At 37.8% G+C, this 9,450-nt stretch overlaps 1 pseudogene; it reads left to right on the forward strand.

Moving 5' to 3' along the window:
- The first annotated feature begins 2,897 nt into the window (after positions 1 to 2,897).
- On the forward strand, positions 2,898 to 4,218 carry LOC113925490 (annotated as a pseudogene).
- Positions 4,219 to 9,450: the final 5,232 nt, after the last annotated feature.

Raw genomic sequence — 9,450 nt, forward strand, 5'->3', positions numbered from 1 at the left:
GTTAAAAATTAAACTCTCACAAACAAGAAATATATTCTACAACACCAAAATTCACCCAAATTAAACGACTGTTCTAGTAATAAACAGTAACATTATACCTATTCACGACCATGATGACATTTTTGTAAGGAGACAGACTAACTTATTTACCTATTCTTTAACAAACAAACTTTCCTCAGTCATTGGTACCTGATACTAACCAGTTTCTGGTACATTTTGGGACAACAGAATAGTAGGCAAGGACAGAGGCCTGGTGACAATGTTCTGAGGCATTGTTTCATGGAGACTATAGGTTTTGACCTTTGGGAAATCACAGAATCATTAGATTTGACTTCACAAACATGCTCAGAATTTCTCTCTTCTCTTCTTCGTCTTGCCCCCAATGAAAAAGCAGTTCAACCGTTTAATATTTAAAAAGTCTTTTTCTAAGCTATTTGGAGACGAGATGAAAAGAATGTTATTAATCTGATCCATAATTTTAGGAGTTGCAAGGGGTCAAGAGCTGGGAACGAAGTGTAAAGATTTATAATACAAGAATAACTTAACCTTCCTGCTCTGTGCCCCTCTCCACTCCACACCACCCACCGCACGTGTGCGCGCATGTGCGCGGAAACACACACACACACACACACACACACACACACAATGTTAAGCTAGTCACCACTGAGCTTCTGGGAACAAGAGATAGTTATATACTCAGTTTCTAAGCAGACAGTAAAAATGGAGAAAAGGGTAAAGGTCATTGTTTCACAACTGGATGCACAGAAAGAAAATTCCTAAAAACCAATTTCTCCTAGTGTTTTCTGTTCTCTTATGAGACAGGAAATAGAGCACTGAGTGTCCAGAATGACTTTAGACCCCTGCCTTAGGGCCTTAGGAAATATTGGTGCACTGCTACAATATCTCTAGCAAGGGGGAGATGTAAACTTGTTATATAGGCATTAAATCATGAGCAAGCAATTATATGGTAAACTGACATATTTAGGTCCAGTTTCTGGTTCTGCAAATAAGGATCTTAAAAGTCGTCATGCTGTCCTAACAAGAAGTAAAAAGCTAAACAAACTGAAAAATCAACTCTTCTTGGATTCCTAAACGAGGGGAGGGCACAGGGTAAGCTACTGCCCCCAAGACTGGAGAGAGAATCCAAGGAATCTCAGGTAACCTGAGCTGAGATACCAAGATGAAACCACCATGAGAACCTGAGTGGGAAAGGAGGGGTAGGAAACTGGAAGTATAACTGAAGAATTGCTGGCTACTCTGTGTCGGTAAGTCCGAGAGTTAAAAGCTCCCAGGGAATCCAGTCTTCAGAAGGGCCTCCACAGCTCTGTTAAGATTTACTTCAGGGATCAAAAACTAATGATGTAATGTATGGTGATTAACATAACATAATAAAACAAACAAACAAACAAACAAAAAAGACTTACTTCAGGGAACTCTACCAGGCTCTCACAGTAAATACCAGAGAAAAATTCCCTTGGTCTTCTTTTTTTTGGGGGGTGGGGGGGTGAGGAAGAACCATTTTTAAATAACTCCAGGCACTCTGTTCCTAATAAGGCCTGCCCTCTGGGGAAACTTGCTAACTAAAACTTAAGATAAAGGAACAGAAGAAAGAGTAATGACTGAGAATCTCCCCAAACTAATGTCAGACGCCAACCTACAGATCCACAAATCTCAGAGAAAATCAAGTAGGATAAACGCCAAGAAAAAACAACAAAACCCAAAACCAAAAATAAAACACCTACACCCTGGCATATCATTTTCAAACCACAGAAAATCAAAGGTAAAGAAAAAAAAAAAAAAAAAAACCCTGAAGTCCTAAGAAACAAAAAAGCACTTTACCTACAGAGGAACAAAGATAAAAATTACATCCAACCTCTCAGAAACCATGCAAGCAAGAACAGAATAGAGTGAAATTTTAAAATGTCTAGAGACAAAAAAACCCCACCAAGCTAGAATTCTGTACCGTATGAAATTATCCTTCAAAAGTGAAGGAGAAATAAACACTTCCTCACACAAACAAAAACGGATGGAATATGTCGCCAGGAAATCGGTCTTGCAAGAAATGTTAAGAACAGATATTTACACAGGGGGCGGGGTTTGACTCTGGGGTGCCCTCAGCCGGCCTCACCTGAGCAGTGGAGCATCCTGGAGACACTGAAGTGGCTGAGGCTGCCTGCTAACTACGCTGCAGGCCACCCAAAGAGGACGGAAGTGCAAATGCTTCAAGTTGAGGCTACCCACAGAGGACTTTTCTTCCTGCTGCACAGTTCAGCCAGGCTCCCGAGCACTTCCCGACTAAAACCCCTGATGCCGCGCTGTCGCGGGCCGCTTCATCTTGCTCTTCATTTCTGGCTAACGCGGTGTAAACGACTCTTTCCCCAGTGGAAGGAAGGAGACCCATGGAGGGATGCTGGGTTTTTAGTCAGGCAGCCAACAGGCAGCCCCCCAGGCCCTGGAGGCCCGAGAAGACGCGGGCAGGTGGGAGGGGTCCTTTTTAAGCCCACTGCCTCTTGGTCCTGTTAAGTTCTGTCACTGGGTTCTGGACTTTTACCCCGACAGCAGCCCGAATGGCGGAAACTAAGGTGAGAGGATTTCAGGATGATTTCCATCTTGACTTAGACGTTTAAAAAAATCTTCCTGCTGGAGCAGGGGCGCCTGGGTGGCTCAATCGTTAAGTGTCTGCCTTCGGCTTGGGTCGTGATCCCAGGGTCCTGGGATCTAGCCCCACCTCCTGCTCTCTGCTGGGCGGGAAGTCAGCTTCTCCCTCTCCCGCTCCCCCTGCGTGTGTTCCCTCTCGCCCTGTCTCTCTCTCTGTCAAATAAATAAAATCTTAAAAAATAAAAATAAAAATAAAAATCTTCCTGCTACCAAAAAAAACCCCAAAACAAAAACAAACAAAAACCCTCACATTTTTTGCAAGAACCCTGAGCTGTTCCTCCCAGCTGTGAGCTGCCCCAGGCATCCAAATCGAAGACTTTAGTCAAACCCCAATACATATAAGGAATATCGTGATGGTGGATGGTGTTTGCACTCCTTTGCTATCAGGTACTTCATATAAAGATGTGTCCCTGCATCATTTGGCTAGAACAGCACTTTCGGGTTTGATGCATCAGACCAGTGTTCCAAACGAAGTTGTTGATTATATCATCTTTGGCACAATTATACAGGAAGTGAAAACAAGCAATGTGATAGAGAAGGTGCCCTTGGAGCTGGCTTCTCTGATAAGAATCCTGCTCATACTAGCTTGCATCTCTGCCAACCAAGCCAGGACCACAGGCCTTGGCTTGATTGTTTCTGGCCAATGTGAGGCAGTTGTGGGAGGTGGTGTAGAGTTAATCTCTTCGTCATTCAAGGAAAATGAGGAAGACGATTCTTGAATCAGTAAGGCCAAGACTGGGTCAGCCACTCTCTTTAACCTCTAAATTCAGATTGAATTTCTTACCACTTGAGCACCCTCTGGGGAGAGGATGGGCACTCTGCAGGCCGACTGGTCACTGCCTTTGCTTTTTCTGACTGAAATAAGATGAGTATGTACTTTGTTTCCACAGCCTGACCATAAGGACACAAGAAGAAGGGCTCCTCTCTGATGTTGTACCCTAAAGAGTACCAAGAAAAGATACAGTTACCAAAGATGATTGCATTCATCCTTTGTCCCTGGAGCAGATGGCTAAACAAAAACCTGCATTCATCAAGTCCTGTGGTATAACGACAGCTGCAAATTCTTCTTTCCTGACCGATGGTGAATCAGTAGCGTTGATTATGGCAGACGACAAAGCTCTGGCCATGGGTTATAAATGGAGGGCATTTTGAGGGGTTTTGTGTAAGTACCTCAGGATCCAAAAGAGCAACTTTTACTCAGACAATATATGCTATTCCAGAAGTTCTAGAGAAGGCAGGATTAACTGATACTGATGCTTTTGAATTTGAGGAAGTTTTCTCAGGTCAGATTTTGGCTAATTTGAAAGCCACGGATTCTGATTTGTTTGCACAAAAATACATGGTTAGCAAAACCAAGTCGTTGGATTGCCTACTTTAAAGAAGTTTAACAGCTGGGGTGGATGGCTGTCCCTGAGATACCTATTTGGAGCCACTGGCTGCAGGTTGGTCATGGAACCTGCCAACCGATTACAGAAGGAAGGAGGCCAGTATTCCTTAGTGACTGCCTAGACAGCCGGAGAGCAGGACCATGCTATGATAGTAGAAGCTTATGCAAAATAACAGATCAGGAAGAGGTGACCTGGAGTTTCTGTGCAACACTCATGCTAGGTAATGCCATTTCAGTGAATCATTAAATGATATCTATAATTTCTAGCTCCTCTTAGGAAAACAAAATTTGTGGCCCTCTGTTAAATGCTTTGCAGTTAAGGCTCACTAGTATTCTGAGCTTTCCAATAATCATGGCTTGCTGCTCTTTCAGGGATTACTTAGCCACCAGAATCTCACACAGTGATAGGCTGAGGCATTTGTTTTTGGTCTTTATTTTCATTAAAGACTAGATGAGTGGTTGCAATTTGGGGGAGAGGTTAGCTGAGATTTGGAATCATCTTTGTAACATTTGCAAATTCCTATATGTAACATAAAGTTAGCTGTTTTCTATGAAATACAAACCGGTGTGCCTAAATTAACTTAATTATGAAAAGATAATTCAGAATCTAAATAAGTGGAGAGGTATTATCTCTAAAAACGTTTTTCAGAGACAATGAAAATAATACAGATCAGAAACTCAGATCTACATAAAGGAAGAGCGTCAAAAAAGGAATAAGTGAGAATAAAATAAAAACTTTTCTCTTAATTGATCCAACATAATTTTTTTCAAAATAATAATACCAACAATGTATTCCAGTGTATATGCTTATGTATATATCATATATGCTTCTGTATGCTTATTTATAAGTGAAAAGAATGACAGCAATGATACAAAGAACAAGAAGGAATTATGTTTATTTTATAATAAGGTACTGACATTACGGGGATGATGTGGTATACTGTTATTTGAAAGTGGACTTAAATTAGCTGTAAATATGTATTGCAAACCCTAGGACAAACAAAAAATATATGCTATATGCTAAAAAAAAATGAGAAAAAAATGAATTCTATAAAATGCTCATTTAGAACCACAAAAGGCAGAAAGAGAGTGGAAGATAAGAGTAGAAACAAAGTATAGGAGCATCAGATAGAAAACATTAACAAATATGGTAGATATGAGTCCAAATATATCCGTAGTCACTGGAAAACCAATGGTCTAAATGCACCATTTAAATGGTAAAGATTCTCAGAGTGAATAAAAAACAAGACTCAATTTCATGAAGTCAACAAGAAAAACAGTTTAAATATAAAGAGACATACAAATTAAAAGTAAGTGGATGGAGAAAATACACTATGCTAATACATATCAAAAGAAAGCATAAATAGCTATATTAATTTCAGACAGCAGATTTCAAAGAGAAGTTTATTACAGTTAAAAAAGGACATTATGTAATGACAAAGAGATCAATTCCCCAAGAAGTCATAACAATTCTTAATGTGTATATGCTTAGCAACAGAGCATCAAAGTGTGAGAGGCAAAAACTAAGAGAACTACAAAAATAAATAGATGAATCCACTAACATAGTTGAAGACTTCCAGAACACTCTCTCAGAAATGGACAGATCCAGCAGGCAGAATATTAGTAAGGACATAGTTGAACACAATACCATTAATCAACTGGATGTAATTGACATCTGTAGACTAAATCCTACAGCAACATCAGTATGCACATTCTTTTTAAGCTTCACATTCACCAATACTGACCACATTCTTGCCCATAAAACACACCTTAACAAATTTAGAAGAAAAGAAATCCTACCATGTCTACTCAGATCAGAGTGGATTTAAACTAGAAATCAATAATAGATAACAGGAAAATCCCACAATATGTAGAGACTAACCAGCACACTTCTAAATACAGACATGCCTCGTTTTATTCTGCTTCATTTTATTGCACTTCATAGATAATGCATTTTTTACAAATTGAAGGTGTGTGGCAATCCTGCATCAAGCAAGTCTGTGGGTGCCATTTTTTCCAAGAGCATTTGCTTACTGTGTGTCTCTCTCCAATTTTGGTAATTTTTACAGTATTTCAAACTTTTTCATTATTATTTTATTTGTTATGGTGATCTGTGATCAGTGATTATGACTCACTGAAAGTTCAGATGGTGGCTAGCAGTTTTTAGCAAAAAATTATTTTTTAATTAAGGTATGTACATTTTTTAGACATAATGCTATTGCACACTTAATAAACTACAATATGGTATAAACATAACTTCTATATGCACTGGGAAACTAAAAATTTCATTTGACTCACTTTATTGTGATATTTGCTTTATTGCAGTGGTCTGGAATTGAACCCGTAATATCTCCCAGGTATTCCTTTACTACATAGGTCAAGGAAGAAATCTCAAGAGAAACTTAAAAATATTTTTTTTCCTAAATGAAAATGATGAAAGAACTTATCAAAACTTGTGAGATTCAGCTACAGCAGTATTTATAGGGAAATTTATAGCATTGTATGTATAAGAGAAGAAGAAAGATCTAAAATAATCTAAATTCCCATATTAAGAAACTAGAAAGAGAACAGCAAATTAAACTCAAGGTAAGCAGAAGGAAAGAAATAATAATAATTAGAGCAGAAATCTGTGGAATTTAAAAGAGGAAATCAATGGATTAAATTAACAAAACCAAAAGCTGTTTCTTTGAAAAAAATAAAATAAATCGGTAAGTCTTTAGCCAGGCTAACTAAGAGAAAAAGGGAGAACACAAATTGTTAATATCAGAAATGAAAGAAGGGACATCACTACAGACCCTGTAAACATTAAAAGAATAGTAAAGGAATAATATGAACAATGCCATGCCCAGAAATTTGGCAACCTAGATGAAATGGGCCAATTCTTTTATTTTTTTTAAGATTTTGTTTATTTATTAGAGAGAGAGAAAGCATGAGAGGGGGGAGGGTCAGAGGGAGAAGCAGACTCCTCACTGAGCAGAGAGCCTGATGTGGGACTTGATCCTGGCCACATAGGTGCCCTGGGCCAATTCCTTTAAAGACATAATTTGCCAAAACTCACACAAGACAAATAGACAAATAGCCCTATTTCTATTGAAGAAATTGAATTAATGTTTCACAACCTTCTAAAACAGGAAGCACCAGGCCCAGATGGGTTCACTGATGAATTACACCAAAAACTTAAGGCATGGGGCACCTGGGTGGCTTAGTCAGTTAAGCATCTGCCTTCAGCTCAAGTCATGATCCCAGGGTCCTGGGATTGAGGCCCACATTGGGCTCTCTGCTCACCGGGGAGCCTGTTTCTCCCTCTCCCTCTGCCTGCTGCTTCCCCTGCTTGTGTTCTCTCTCTCTCAAATAAATAAATAAAATCTTAAAAAAAAAACTTAAGGAATAAATTATACCAATTCTATACAATGTTTTTTGGAGGATGGAAGTAGAGGGAATACTTCCTAATTTATTCTTTGTGGCCAGCATCACCCTAATAACAAAACCAAATAAAGATACTACAAGAAAACAACAGACCAATATCTCTCATGATCAAGAATCCTCAACAAAATATTAGCAAGTGAGATCCATCAATGTATAAAAAGAATTATACAACCAAGTGGATTTATCCCAGGTATGCAAGGCAGGTTTAGGAATTCAAAAGCCAATTAATCCAATCCATCAGTGGACCAAAAAAGCAAAATCACATGATTGTATCAATAAATGTAGAAGTACTTGCTAAAATTCAACCACCACTTATTAAAAAAAAAAAAAAAAACTCTCAGTAAGTTAGAAATAGAGCCAAACATCCTCAACTTAATAAGGAGTATCTACAAAAACCCTACAGCTAACATCATACTTAATGAGAAACTAAAAAATTTCCCACTAAGATCAGAACAAAGCAAGGATGTCTCCTTTCACCATTGTTTTTAAAACATTATTCTGGAAGTTCTAGCTAATACAGTAAGACAGGAATAAGAAATAAAGGACATATAGATTCGAAAGGAAGAAATAAGACTATCTTTGTAGATGACATGGTCATCTGTGTAAAAAATCTGAAAGAATTGGCAAAAAATTCCTAAAACCAATAAATGATTATAATAAGGTTGGAGAGTAGACATTACTATACAAAAGTCAATTGCTTTCCTATATATCAGCAAGTAGATTATAGTAGTAGTAGTTAAACAAGTAGAACAGGTAGTTGAATGAGTAGAATTTGAAATTAAGAATACAATGCCATTTACATTAGCACTAAAAAAATGAAGTAGTTATAAAGTTAACAAAATATGTATAAGATCTATATGAGGAAACCTATAATGCACCGGTGAACAATATAAAAGAAAAACTAAATAAATGGAGAGATGGTCCATGTTCATGTACAAGAAGACTCCATATTGTCAGTAGGTTCACTTTTCCCATCATGATCTATAGTTTCAAAGCAATCCCAAACAAAATCTCAGCAAGTTATTTTGTGGATATGGATGAGCTAATTCTAAAGTTCATATGTGGAGTCAGAAACCCAGCATAGCCAACAAAATATTGAAGAACAAAGTTGGAGAAGACACTATGTGACTTCAAGGCTTTTTATAATCTACAGTACTTAAGGAGACATGAAATTGGTGGGGGAAAAAAAAACAACAGGAAATTGATCAGTGGAACAAAACAGCACAGAAGGAGACCCACATAATATAGTTGACTGATGTTTTTATAAATGAGCAAAAGCAGTACAATGGAGCAAAGACCATCTCTTCAACAATTGATGCTGGAACAACTGGACATCCATATGTAAAAAAAAAAATGAATCTAGACACAGACCTTGCACACTTCACAAAAATAACTCAAAACACATTGCATATCTAAGTATAGGTAACATAAAAGTTAGTATACTGTGGGTATGGTGATAACTTTTTAGATGCAACACTAAAGTCTTGATCCATGAAAAATATAATTGATAAACTATACATCATTAAATTTACAAACTTCTGCTCTGTGAAAGACCACGTCAAGAGAACAAGAAGATTAAGCTTTAGATTGGGAGCAAATATTCGTAAAAAAAATCTGATAAAGGACTATTACCCAAAACACACAAAGAACACTCAACAGTAATGAAACAACTTGATTAAAAAGTGGGCTGAAGACCTTAATATATACTCCCAAAAAAGGTATACAGATGGCAAATGAGCATATGAAAGATGATCCATATCATGTCATCAAGGAAATGCAAATTAAAATGAGATACCACTACAAACCTATTAGATTACCAAAATTCAGAACACTGAACACCAAATACTGGTGAGAATGTGGAATAACATGAACTCTAATTCATTGCTAGTGGTGGTATAGCTACTTGAAAAGATGGTGTGGAGGTTTCCTCTTAACCAAATGATCCAGTAATCATACCCCCTGGCATTCACCTGAGAGTT

Source organism: Zalophus californianus, chromosome 2 (genome assembly GCF_009762305.2).
Source record: "Zalophus californianus isolate mZalCal1 chromosome 2, mZalCal1.pri.v2, whole genome shotgun sequence".
NCBI classification, from domain to species: Eukaryota; Metazoa; Chordata; class Mammalia; order Carnivora; family Otariidae; genus Zalophus; species Zalophus californianus.